This window comes from Chiloscyllium punctatum, chromosome 50 (assembly GCF_047496795.1).
Source record: "Chiloscyllium punctatum isolate Juve2018m chromosome 50, sChiPun1.3, whole genome shotgun sequence".
NCBI classification, from domain to species: Eukaryota; Metazoa; Chordata; class Chondrichthyes; order Orectolobiformes; family Hemiscylliidae; genus Chiloscyllium; species Chiloscyllium punctatum.
This window is the reverse complement of record NC_092788.1, coordinates 52,630,786-52,645,671: the sequence shown is the minus strand read 5'-3', so window position 1 is coordinate 52,645,671 and position 14,886 is coordinate 52,630,786. Positions and strand designations below refer to the sequence as shown.

Here is a 14,886-nt window from a genome sequence, read left to right as displayed (position 1 = left end):
TACTACCACACACCATAAACAGGGAAGGGTTTTTCTGAAGAATTTCATTGTCTATCTATAAATCTAATGGTATCTGTGTTTGTCAGTTTATGGAGGATTCCGCCCCTTTGTTCTGAGCTGTTTTTATACAAGCAGTTGGTTCATTCTGTCTTTGCCAAGAATGTTGTTTACTTTCCCCTTTTACTGTGATTCTGCAGGTTAGAATATTCTGAGAGTCAGTAATATTCAATAACTGAACGTTGAATGATTTTGACTCTAACAGAGCAGTGGCATCTCTCCCTACCTTCCCACTCTCTGTGGGTTAATTTTAAGCCTGGCCTGCCTGTTTAATATCTGAGGTCATGAGGTGTTGGAAAGATCAATGTGACTAACTCCATCAGCCATATATCGGTGGGATATAGTGGAATATTGTGGGATCCCTGAGGTAACTGGATCCAGGAGTACTGTTTTCCTCAGCCAGTAAATGCCAGCCTATTCTGGGATTCCAGGTCCACAGGTATGGACCAGAACCCATTCACAACATCAAGGACTTAGACTATATCCTGTTGCGATTTCAATCCATTAAATACAGTGGTGTGGTTCGCTAATGTAGGATACTCTTTAGTGGCGGATTCACTGAGGGACGTATACTCAATAGTGAGGTGGGATGAGCTGTCCGGCTTCTGTGAGTTAGTCTGGGATACTGCTGGTCTGACTATTCACTGCTTTTGTCAATCTGATACTGTCACAATTACTGCCTCCTCAGCTTTAATGGGATCCGGTTTGTGTGGGGAGTGAGAGGGCCCTTGATCTTTACAGGATCTACAAATAATAACCCACATTCCTGTTTGAGTTACCCAAACTGCTGCTTGGGTCCTAGCTATAACTCCCCAGATTCCCTGACTGTTCCAGTCTCCCTGCAAGGTAACTACTCTGGAGATGTCGACTCTCCTTTGCTTCCTGTCCCAGGCCTGTTCAGGTTGTTCCCATATTACAGTTTGTGTCTCTACATCAATAGTTGGTCCTAACTGTTCGAAATGGACAACTCCCAGAGTGGTCCCTTCCTCAGTTTCCCACAGCCCACATCTGAATATATTTTGCCATATGAATGATCTGCGTCGGGAGAAGTTTATTTCATCCAGCTTCCTTGATTCCTTCTTCGACTGCTCTCATTTTAGTAATTGAGGTGGTAAGGGACAAATCCATATCAGTCATTGATATAGATGCTCCTGTATTAATATTTGTTCTGCTGGTTCGCAAACACAGCATCAAAGAATATTCATGTGCCTACGTGAACACATGCACACACACAATGTGAACATCTATCTCCCTCTCTCTGCCTACATTCCTTGGCTATGTGCCCTTTCCTTCTTCACTTGTAACATTGCCAGTCTGGTTACCCTCCCTGTACTGCAGCTATTCCCCTGTGTTTCTGAGTTTGCCTCAGCTCTCATGGTCCAATTCAGAAAGTGGTTAGAATGATCTTCCACTGGGAGTCCCATGTTTATAATCACAGTTAAATAGGGTCCCAGTTTAAAAACAAAAAAAATGATATCATCATCACAGATTGGGGTTTGGTAATCCCCCGTGGTCCTTACACACCTCAGGCTTCCTCTCTGTATGATCCTCGATATTACCCTTGGTTCCCTGAGACACCAAGGTTATTTTAGCCCATTCAGCCTGTCCCCTCCCCAGTGTGTCCCTGTAATATCTGTAAATTCCTGGAGACACTGATCGGCTGTGCACTGGGGGGGACCAGCTCACACCCTCACCCTCTCATTGCAGGGACAGGTTCTGATGTACACGTCAGGGTATCTTGGCCTGAGAGATTTTGGCCTGACACCATCATCGGTGAGACTGTACCTCAACTAATTCATCCATATTGTCCCAATAAGGCCCATTATTACCATTTCTCTATCAGGCTGGGTGTTAACTCACCAACATCTGTCATTCAGCGGGTGAACTGTTCATGTTTGGTTTCTGACAGTTCCCTTTGTTGCTCCCTACTGTCTGTCCAAGTTGAGCTTTGATGCCCAGTGGTGCCATGGACATAGCCTTCTGGGCCTTACAGGGTGGTGGGTGATCCCACCCATTGCCGTCCCTCTGTCCATTCGTGTGCACTTTGTCATCATCCTCTCTGCCTTCTGAGGAGAGCGGGGCACTAGGTACCTCCCCCCACTGTTACTACCACCTGGCCCTTTGGCTTTAAGGCCTCACGTCTGAGAGCCACCACCCTCACTTGTTCCTGTTTCCCATAATAATTCAACACATCCTGTCATTCCTGGAATAAAACAGAGCAAAACGTGAATTTATTTTTACTTGAAATAAGAATAATTTGGCATTCATTCGACATATCTATAAAGGTGAGAATTGTACTGTGATTATTTAAGTAAATTTAACTTGATCATACAGTGAAAATAACTGATAATCAACGACAATGAATGAACTAAATAATATGTGATTATTTGTACAAGTTCTTGCAATGAAAATTCAATTTTATTTAATGTTTGTCACCCATTGCACCATGGGCATTGTTATTAGGGAATAAAGTAATGAAAGGATATCAGAGAAAATAAATACAGTTTAATTTTAGCTGCACTGCAATAATGTACCAAAACAATATTTGGAAATATGGTTAAACTACAGATCAAATTTTCTAGTGTCATTATTGACGTGAAAACAATTTTAGTTTGCAATTTGTTCTGCTCTAAGAATAATTGGAAATGAATTGTGATTATGAATTGACCATTTAAAATATATTTTGAAGAGAATTATCAGATATATTTTTGGAGGAAATTAGGAAAGTAAATAAATATGTACACATTGTATTAATAGTTTTAAAATGTTTGGAAGTTGACTGGGATTATTTGATTGAGAGAGACTGCATGATTATAAAGACTAATTCACCTTTTTCATCACATTGTTGGTTTCATTAGAATCTGTTGTGGTCTAAGCTCTTGTTGTGTGCAATGGACTGTCACTAACAGCTTAATTAACCGTCGAGTCCCTGATCAGGTTTCCTTTGTCTGTAAGTCAGTCTGTAAGTGAGCAACACACCTGCTTTTCTGAGGGGAAACAGAGACTCTTTTCAAAGGAAATAAGTGGCAGTTCTCACTGAGAATGGTTACTACCACACACCATAAACAGGGAAGTGTTTTTCGAAAGAATTCCAATCACTATCTATAAATCTAATGGTATCTGTGTTTGTCAGTTTGTAGAGGATTCCGCCCCTTTGTTCTGAGCTGTTTTTATACAAGCAGTTGGTTCGTTCTGTCTTTGCCAAGAATGTTGTTTACTTTCCCCTTTTACTGTGATTCTGCAGGTTAGAATATTCTGAGAGTCAGTAATATTCAATAACTGAACATTGAATGATTTTGACTCTAACAGAGCAGTGGCCTTGTTTTCAGCTCATTATTCACTTTCCATTTCCTGGTTGTGTTGAATGTTACAGAAACAGGCTCTGAGCAATGTTTCCATTCCCTTGTGTTGGAGTCACTGACAGCCATGTGGTCAGTCAGTTTCAGGCTGATGGATCAGTTTCTCTGTCCTATTAGATGGTGGTCACTTGCTCAGTTTCCGATGGCTCACCTCAGTGTCAGTCCATCAGCTGCTGAAACCCTGCATCCAGCATTTGTTCCCTCTCACCGTGACTACTCCAATACAGTCCCAGCTTGTCTCCCACATTCTACCTCCACATACTCATGATCACCTCAGATTCTACTGTCTGTGTCCTTGTAGCAAGTTGTGTAAAACACCTACTTCAGTTTTAACCTGATCTATATTATGTTTGGAAAGATCATTTCAAAATTTGGTTCACTGCTTCTTCAGGACCTTCCTGAAGCAGGGCTCATGCCCGAAATGTCGATTCTCCTGCTCCTTTGATGCTGCCTGACCTGCTGCGCTTTTCTAGCAACACATTTTCAGTTGTAATTGTATTAACCAGTTTATTACAAGTTACTGACAAAATATTTTAAGAGGAGCTGCTATTGGTGTTGGAAATGCTGCTGGATGGTATAATAGAGGGCTGGAGGAGAAAGTGAGGACTGCAGATGCTGGAGATCAGAGCTGAAAATGTGTTGCTGGAAAAGCGCAGCAGGTCAGGCAGCATCCAAGGAACAGGAGAATCGACGTTTCGGGCATGAGCCCTTCTTCAGGAATGAGGAACGTGTGTCCAGCAGGCTAAGATAAAAGGTAGGGAGGAGGGACTTGGGGGAGGGGCGTTGGGAATGCGATAGGTGGAGGGAGGTCAAGGTGAGGGTGATAGGATTCGAATGGAGTGGGGGCGGAGAGGTCAGGAAGAAGATTGTAGGTTAGGAAGGTGGTGCTGAGTTCGAGGGATTTGATTGAGACAAGGTAGGTGGAGGAGAAATGAGGAAACTGGAGAAATCTGAGTTCATCCCTTGTGGTTGGAGGGTTGAGGTGAATACAGTACTCGGTTTTGATGAGAAAGTTGAGCAATGTAAGATTCTTTTATCTTTGTTAATAAGAAGAGGCAGAGATTGCAGGTAGGACATCCACAAGCATCCACCCTCACCACCACTGATGCTCAGTAGCAGCAGTGCCAATCAAGCGGGCTGCTTTATTCCGGATGGTATCAAGTTTCTTAAGTGTTGTTAGGGCTGCACTCATCCAGGCAAGTGGGGAGTATTCCATCACACTCCTGACTTGTACTTGGTAGCGTTTGGACAGGATTTCAGGAGCCAGGAGTTGAATTACTCTTGTAGCCACTGTGTTTATGTGGTGAGACCAGTTCAGTTCCTGATCAATGATAATCCACAGGATAATGTTGATAGTGGATGTTCAGTCATGGTAACACCATCGAATGTCAAGGGATGGTGGTTAGGTTATTTCTTATACGTGATAACCTGCATTTATGTGGCATGTATGTTACTTGCCTCCTGTAAGCCCAAGCCTGGATACTGTCCAGGTCTTGTTGTACTTGGACTTGGACTGCTTCAGTACCTGAGGAGTTATATTTTATTAACATTAAATACTCATAAGATTATGCGAATTCCTTTTTCTATCCAATATCACGGACTGTATCTTGTGGTCACTCTCATATTCATTTTCATTATCTTTTTATTTACTTCCTAATTCAGACACAAATGTTTGAACATCGATCACAATAAAATTTCATAAATTAAGAACACATGTTTCTACAAGTAAACTCATTGAATGAAATGCATTACTTCTGTATTGTCTGCATTTTGACAAAAATATAAATTCTTTTCAATAACTATTGAATGGCTCATTTATTGTCCTCAATCCATCAATCTAGGTATTATAATTCAGTCTTCAGTTTACCGATCTTAGTGTATGTCTAATCAACATCAGAGCAAAGTGTTTTTAAAATATTGAGTCAATTTATTTGTTCAGAATACAACTTTTATTATGAATTCATTATCCTTATAATACTTGCAGAATAATTTGTTTGTCTTCCTAACATGTATCGTCAGATCCATATATTATTTTAATCCATATTTTAATTTAATCCATTGCAACAATGCTATTGTTTTCAGGTCAACTATCCCACAATGGAACCAATCATTTTGCATCCAACACGCTTTGTAAACTGACTTTTGCTCATTTGAATAATCACAGTAATTTCAGCCTTATGAATTCAGAGAACTGTAACTACTTTTCACTGCAAAAATTCCTGTTCATGTCTGCGCATTGCACAGTCATGTAGTGAAATTGAATCTCTCCTTCTTCTAAGTGTACTGATAGATTTTCGAAAATCTGAGTGTTGCTAATATCTAATTATTGTTCAGTTCAGTAGGGGGTATAAATGTGTAATAATGGCTCAGTACATGAAGTAATGTGAAGATATTGCAATGTACAAACTCACAATGATTGTGAATATCAATTTTTATGTTAACCATGGAAACACAGTTGAATTGATTTAATTTTATTTCACTTCAATGCTCACAATCATTGTATTTCTTATCACAATAAGAGCGAACTATTTCATGTGACAAAATTATTTAAAATGCATTTCACTTTTTTATGGACACTAAATAGAATTAACATCCGTTTGTTCTTTCCTTTACCAATCACAGTGAAGTTTGAGTTGTCGAATGCTAGACTGATACAGCATGGAAACAGGACATTCAGCCTAACTTGGCATTCCGGCCAGGTTTCCTAAACTAAACTAGTCCCATTTCCCTGTGTTTGTCCCATACCCCTTTGGACGTTTTCTATACAATAAACAGTCCAAAAGTCTTTTAGATGTTGTATTTGTGCCAGCCTCTGCCCTTCCTCTCACAGCTCATCCTAAAATGTGAAACACACTGTGTGGAAACGTTGCCCCTCAGACCCCTTTTAAATCTTTCCCCCTCACCTTAAATCGTAGAATCTTTAAGACTGCAAAGTTACTAAAAGTTGAGAGGTATTTAGAAGCAGCGTAATAACATTCATACTTTAATCAGTGATGTGAAGCAAATAAATTCAAGATGTTGTGATCATTATAATGACAACAGTTACAAGTTGAGACAATGTTGGTTGAAAAGCAGTTCAATCGACACTTAGATATTTTCTAATCAACTCTGAGGTGATTTGACACACCTCTGTTGAAGGTGGGAATTGAACCCATGCCACCTGGTCTACTAGTACAGACATTACCGGAGTCCTCCATAATATTCCCTTGCAGGAAGGGCAGGACTATAATCACATACTTACTGTGTTTATTCACAGGGAAAACTACTGAGATATTTATTGTTATAATTGGTCTAGGCTTGTATTAGACAGTTCCAGAGTGTAATGGATCGATAAAAAGAATTAGTTATTTCTAATAATGAAGGAACGAAGCAACAATGATCTTAAATAAACATAGATCTCATGATAATCAAGTAAGTCAATATGTTTGAAGCAGTTACTCATCTGCATAAATAAAAATTAACACGCTTTGTAATGCACATGAAATGGAAATAAAGCATTAGTCTTTCAATGTGACTATTCAGCGAAAGATAACTTTCCTCATTTTCAAAAAATTGTGATTGCTAAGAATTCAAGATTTATTGTTATAGCATAGAGCAAACATTTGTTAATTCTGGTTTATTTAAACAAGAAACTCGGAAAATTTAAATCATGTTTAACATGAAAAATATTTAGCTCTTATTGTCATAATCAGATATATAGAAATGTTAGAATTGAAGTGAAATATAATCAATACAAGAATGTAAACAAAACTGTGGATGCTGGAAATCACAAGCAAAATCAGTAATTGCTGGAAAATAACTCAGCAGGTCTGGCAGCATCTGTGGGGAGAAATCAGTGTGAAAACTTTGGGCCAGTGACCTTTCTTCAGTCTGCATTTTTGCTCACAACCAATTCAATCCATCTAAGCGTAAACACTTAAAATTATTTTTGCTAAGATTAAGAGATTGCAGAGTGCAATATTGTTTACGTCAGTTGATGTATTGAGCCATAGCTCCACATCGACAGCTGGAGATATTGGATTTCAACAATGTTTGCCGGTTAGATATTGTCCATAATTAGTTTTAAAATGGCTGATAACAAATTTAATAATCATAAGAAAACTCTTTTTGCAATGTAATTGTGCAATATGTTGGAAAAAAATGAAATATTTATATGAAAAATAGTTAGCCATCTCTTAATTGATAAGACTGTTTAATGATCCTTCCATTAATATGAGAACTCAAATGAAAGAGAATGAGATAGTTAGATGTTGGATGAGAAAACTTTGGTTGATTGCAGGTGAGTTGACCTGAAAAGAATGTTAATATTTCATTATGATACTGGCACTAAGAAATAATGGATTCAACTAAAATGTGAATCTCCTGATGGTGTGAGAATTGAAATAACAATTAAACAATAATTAACGTTAGAACTCAACACTTAAAATGATTAAATATTAACAAAGCAGTTTGTACTGGATATTCATTAAGATCAGTAAACTGAGAATTAAAACATTGGGTTAATTTAAAAACAAAAATCACACCTTAGAAGATTATTCATCAGAATTGTTCTGTCATTGAAAAAAAACCTCATTTCGTCAAGAATTCTGCATTTCCCTCATTACCTGTCTTTTTTCCACAGGTACCTGTACTGGAACCCTTCTGTTTGTGATACAATTATATAGAAGTGAAATGGATTATAATCGAATTGGGGGAGTTAATAAGTTCAGTGCAGTTGGGGACAATGTAGAGGGTTGTCATATAATGCAGCAGGAAAAAGATAAATTGCAGATATGGGCAGAGTAATTAAAGGTGAAGTTTAATCCATACAAGTGTGAGGTGTTTCACTTTGGAAGCTCAAATGTTAAGGAAAAGTAGATAGTTAATAGCAGGACCCTAACAGCTTTATTATTGAAAGGGATCTTGGTGTTCAAGACCATGGCTCCCTGAAAGTGGTTAGGAAGGCAAATGGTATGCTTGCCTGTATTGGTCAGAGAACTGGTTACAAGTGTCAGGAAGCCATGTTGTAAATTTATAAGACTGGTTAAGGCATACTTGAAGTATTTTATTCACTTTTGTTCTCCACATTACAGGACAGGGATGGAGGATTTGGAGAGGGTACAGAGGGCGTTTACCAGGATGCTGCCTGGATTCAGAGAGGCGAGAAAAAACTCAGATTGCTTTTTTGTGGAGTGGCGGAGACTGGGGGAAGACTTGATGGAAGTCTCTACAATCATGAGATACGTAGATAGGGTTGACGGTCAGAAAGTTTTTCCCATAGTTGAAGCATCAAAAACTATGTGACATGCATTTAAGGTTAGGGGGAAAGTTCAAGGGGCATGTAACGGGCAATTTGTTTTTACACAGGGAGTGGTAGGTGTCTGGAATGAACTTCCATGGTTGGTGGTGGAAGCAGATACATTAAGGCTCTTTAATGTTCATTTCGATAATTTGGAAGGATATGGACCAAGAGTTGGCAGAAGGGATGAGTTTCTTTAGCATTATGTTCAGCACAACGTTATGGGCCAAATAACCAATTCCTGTGCTGCACGGATCTGTGAGAGAAAACGAACGTCTAACTCATATGACATTTAATCTAATCCATATTTAGCCAATGGTGTCAGAAATAGGAAGGAAATAAGTAGAGAACGAACTTGACTACAATCTAAAAATATAGTCAACTAAATTTACAGAGGTAAGTTTTTGATATTTGTTCTGAATTATCAGATTAATAACTTTGATGGAGATGTGTCGAAATTGTTTGCAGTTACTGATGTTCTGACCCAAACTTCCCCTTGTTAAACTGAAGATTGGACCAGAAGCCTTTTAGAAAACTTGAAAATATTCAGTAAGGTGATATGCACATCATAATTTAATCCATTATTTCTTACTGCCAATACTACAATAACAAAATCTTTCAGCTCTGCACCAAAAAGCAGTGATTTCCATCCAATGCTCTTTATAAGTAACTGAATGCTACTCGTTTCAACAATCAAAGTATACATAGCCTCATTGATTAAGAGATGTCTAAGGCATTTCACTAAGAATTACTGTTTATATCGACACATTGCTCTTTCAAACAGCAATATGAGATTTCTCATTAATATTCAGTTCACTGACAGCATATTAATAATTTAGTTATTGCTAATATCTAATAATTGATCATTCCAGTAAGGGGTATAAAAGTGGAATTATGGCTCAGTACATGGAAAGATATTGTTGTGTCTACTCTCCCAATTGTTGTGAATATCGATATTTATTTTGATTTGAATTGATTTGATCATATTTTTCTTCAACATGAAGATTTATTGTATTTCTGATCACAGGAATAGTTAAATACTTTAAAGCTAAAAAAAATTCAAATTTGTGACTTTTTTGTCAACAAGAAAAAAGAATTTACATGCGTATGTTCTTTTCTTTATCAGAGTAAATTTTGAATTGTTGGAAGTTATACATATGTGTAAGGAAGGGGAGCTGCCTGCAGCTGAATAGTCACATTGAATGTTTTTTTTGCGATTACATCCTGCTGCTAAGCATTCTAGCTATCGTTTCATTATAAGAAAAACGGCTTTAAACACATTCCGCAGTCATATTTTTCATGAATTTACAATAAGCGCATGATATGTGCATTTATCTTTCTTTCAATTGTCATGATTTTAATTTTTAAGTAAGTGCATTTCTGCTTAGTACCATCATTATTGGGAATTATTATTTCATTCTCAGTCCATTACACACAGAAACAGTCTAATTAATTCCCAGCCCAATTATCGGAATGAATATTGATTAGTTTTCATTTGAGTCATCACAATTGATTATAATCCCACCCTTCCTTGTTAGGAACATAATGAAAGACACTTGTGGATCTCTAGTAGTGTCACTCTTATGAGACTAGGAGGTGTGGGTTCGGTTCCCTTCTCCAACAGAGATATGCCAGAGCAGCTTGGAATGGTGATTAGAATATATCTAAGCAGAGTTTGAATTGATTTTCAATCCAGTTTTGGATCTGCTTCTGTCTGTTGTTCATTCCAATAATCTCTTAATCTGCAATTTATTATTTTCAGGTCATTAATAACATTATGTATCATATTACATTATATCCAAATTTTAGATTTGAGGACACTGCAGTTTTTAAAATTTTAAAGTATCTAAGTAATGAAATTCATTTTATTAAATCAAAATACATTCGGGTATTATTCATATGGTGGGCAACAGGATTTTACTTCTAGTCAGCTCAAGAATGTTCAAATATTGTTTATTCTGTGAACTTAATTCTGCAGAAGAGTTTCAATAAACATTTAACACATCATTATGGTGCAGTTCAACTCCTCACGTACACCAATCCTTATTCTCTAGTCCGAGCGGATGAAGAGATGAAGGTCGCCCGATGAAGAGGCATCACCTTGAAAGTTAGGGCTTCCCAATAAACCTGTTGGACTATAACATAGTGTCACGTGATTTTTAACTTTCCTCACCCCAGTCCAACTCCGGCATCTCTAAATCACTGTTTCACAAAGGAATTCTCATAATTTTAAAAAAGAAAATATGACTTTAATTACGAACTTTACGCGATTATGAATCCCTTCCTGTATAAGCAAAATATCTCAATGTCAATGAAATCAATGGCACACAACATGGCATGGGTTTAGAGAGTTTGAGGCCAAATACTGGGGAACCGGACTTGTTTATATTTGGCTATGTGCTGAGCATGGACGAGATACACCGAAGTATCTGTTTCCACGCGGTGTCCCCCAAAAACGTTGTGTTGCTTACACCTGCTTTAAAGGATTACTTTTTAGCGGAGCTTGCCGTCGCAGTCTGTGGCACAATCCTTTACTGTGTTCGATGCTCACGGGAAAGGTAGTAATGCGAAACACTGCAGAAAGGAACGACTTCCTTACTTTTGCTCCGACTGACCATACTATGTGAAATTTTCCGAGATCCTCAGTTAAGGACTTTTGCAGCTGGAAGTTTCCTCAGAAACGCTGTTAACTCGTAAAGTATTGAGCGAATCGCAAAACAGAAAGCATTTAACAAGGAACACAAACAAAGCTGGCATACCTAATGCATTTTCAGACACAGAGATGCATGAATGCTAAATGTGAGACAGTCCGAGGGCATGATTTATAAAGTAATCTCACAACTAACAACAGGACAATTCCAAACTACTCTTTCACACATACTGCAGCCTTAGGGAACCACCACTTCCCAGACAATACTGAAAAGAGAGAAAGAAAGAACCTAATAAGAATGGGCCATAAAAAGTGAATTTCACCAATCACAGTCTCGATTAGATTACCTTTCCCTTCCGATGTCTCCAGGACGGAAACGAAGGAAATGGGAGAAATTCAACAACATATCACATCGAAATTCGTTGGAACGATTTTCCCATTGGCCGAAAAACCAAATAACGACGAGTCGAGTCACCCCAGGACTTTGTTTCACAACAGCGATGAAATACCGGTCTCCATTCGGTTCCAGGACAAGCTCAACTTGCCTGGAACAGCACAGCTGCTTGCGATTTTCTGCGCGGGAGGCGAACACGATCATGACAGACAGAGACACTTTGAAATATTCGGCACTATCCCACACCACAGTTAATTCCCCGGGAAGCAAAGCCATTTTACTTTTGTTTTCAACATCAATACAGTGGGGACAGAAACAGCATTTTAACAAAAAAGCTGCAGCGTTGGAGTTGATCTGCAGAAATGGCAGTGGTGGGATTCGAACCCACGCCCCTTTCGAGACTGGAACCTGGATCCAGCGCCTTAGACCGCTCGGCCACACTACCAGCCGGCCGCGCGCACCATTTTCTTGCGTTTCCAACTGTGCTCTCCTGCATAACAACAGATGCCAAGTCACATGAAAATGGTTCCATGATCCCTCTCCGACTCGCACAGCTGCTGGGATGTACCCGTCTACAATATCAATTTCGCAGCAGATAATGAGAGCCCATCAATCCAGACAAAAATCAATGGTAAGCTGAGTCTATCTTCTCAGACTCCTTTCAGCTCCAAATGTATCTGTGAGAATATATGTTCGGTTATGATTTGGTCAAATAACCACGAGCTGCTTGACATTACTGCAATTTCGATTCTTGCTTTGCTAAATGATTTCACCCATTGCTTGAAACAGGGCAAGTTTCACGTTTACGCGGAACATGAAGCACACCGGACTACAGGGAAAATGCACAAAGCCGTGTTCCACATCATACCGTGCAGCGTAATTTCAGTCACTGTGTCTGTTTTGCAGAAAAAGAGTCCCAAACAATGTTCTCCACCCTAAAACCGGAGGTCGCATTCCTATTCGAGAACGACAGATTACATTGTGAGGATGCTCTGCCCTCGGAGCCAGTTCGAGATGCCACTTTCCTTGCCTTTTACCCTAACCGTGCAATTTGCTGCAGAGATGTTCACTCCTGGACATCAGCCACATGGATAGCTACTGAGTTGGAAACCTGTGTGGGAATCGACGAGAAGCGACTCAATAAATTTTGCTCAATTCCATGGTGCTTATTAGAAATGCATTTTCTGTTCACCTCAATCTAAAAGGCAGTTTCTCAACATAGTAACAAAGTCAAAAGGTAATTACCTCACCCCACCCCCACTCCGGAAGAGGTGCTAACTGCCCTTGATTGCTTTCTGTTCTCGATGTGAAGAGCTCTCACGCCTCTGAGTCACCTTCACGTGTCTGGTTGCTGAGTGAGTCACAAAGAAGGAGTTTCTCCAGAGCTGCAACTGCCTGACTTCCCCACTCGACTTCGCCGTTTACATTTTCCTGCTCCTCAGTGATTTCAAGAAAACCAAATGGATGCGATGTCATTCTGTAACCTCTCTGTCGATTCCTCCGTTTCAGTTCCAACGTGGCTTAGGTCTCGGGGCGCACCTTAATACTAGCGACACCATGAAAGCACAGGTCCAGAGGTTCCTCTGAGAGTGTAATTTCTTTCATTGCTGTTGCTGATTGAAAGAGCCACTCAAGTGCGAACTGCTCCAAAACATGATTCAGGACCTCTGGTCCCAATTCTCGTACGTTGAATAACGACAGACAGCTTCCAAACGAGGCCTTTCAGAGACGCCTTTGGGGTACATTTAACAGACGGACAAGTTCAGGAATCCGTGGTGCGCTGTGACACCAGCGCATCAGCTTCTTCCCTGTCTTTGAACCGGGCCGCCTGCGCAAGGAATGCAAATGCGGTACTGCTTTTCGTAGAAGGATCAGAAGGGGGTAACTACACTCTCAAACAGAATTGCATATGATCAGAACCAGTTTGGATAAAAACTTCACAATTCTTTGCACAGTCATTAAATGGAATTGCATTACATTTCACTACGCGAGCAGATTTGTTCAAGCAACTTCGAAGGCAGGTTTGCAGATGGGAAAGCAAGCAAGAAAGCACCGTTCTTGTCCATGTAAAAGGCTGCCGATGAAGGACAAAGCAGTTTCTGCCCAGTTTCGAACTGGGGACTTTGCGCGTGTGAGGCGAACGTGATGACCACTACACTACAGAAACAAGCCGCAGCCGCCTGTCCGGCAGCTCAGGGGCATCCAGCACTGAAAGTTGAAGCCATTCTTGGTTTCACCTTTCTGTTTCCAATAGCTTGTTGTTGTCCAGCGTAATTGACATCTTCAAAACATAAAAAAAAGACACGTGAAATTGATGATAAAATATAGACAAGGATGTGGTCAATGTTTGGACCGTAGGGCGAGGTGGACTAGGCTGGGACGACTTTCCCTGCAGCGTAACGACTGCGACATGATCTAATGGAATGGTTGGAAACTGAGTATTTACGTGTTTTACCCAAGTTGGGGTGAGTTGAAAACTCGAGAGCATAGGTTTAAGGTGAGTGGGCTGAAATTGACAAAGGACCTGAGGCACATTTCCCACACAGAAGGTTGTGCGTGTATGGAATGAGCTACCAGAGGAAGCGGAGGAGGCTCAGAAAATTGCATGAGTTTCTGGATAGGATGGGTTGAGAGGGTTTGGGGCCAAATACTGGGGAACCGGACTTGTTTATATTTGGCTATGTGCTGAGCATGGACGAGATACACCGAAGTATCTGTTTCCACGCGGTGTCCCCCAAAAACGTTGTGTTGCTTACACCTGCTTTAAAGGATTACTTTTTAGCGGAGCTTGCCGTCGCAGTCTGTGGCACAATCCTTTACTGTGTTCGATGCTCACGGGAAAGGTAGTATTGCGAAACACTGCAGAAAGGAACGACTTCCTTACTTTTGCTCCGACTGACCATACTCTGTGAAATTTTCCCAGATCCTCAGTTAAGGACTTTTGCAGCTGGAAGTTTCCTCAGAAACGCTGTTAACTCGTAAAGTATTGAGCGAATCGCAAAACAGAAAGCATTTAACACGGAACACAAACAAAGCTGGCATACCTAATGCATTTTCAGACACAGAGATGCATGAATGCTAAATGTGAGACAGTCCGAGGGCATGATTTATAAAGTAATCTCACAACTAACAACAGGACAATCCCATC

At 39.8% G+C, this 14,886-nt stretch overlaps 1 non-coding gene across 1 annotated transcript; it reads right to left on the bottom strand.

The window, feature by feature from the left end:
* Positions 1–12,101: 12,101 nt before the first annotated feature.
* trnal-cag (transfer RNA leucine (anticodon CAG)) lies at positions 12,102–12,183 on the bottom strand. Its single transcript has one exon. It is a non-coding gene; the product is annotated as a tRNA-Leu (tRNA).
* Positions 12,184–14,886: the final 2,703 nt, after the last annotated feature.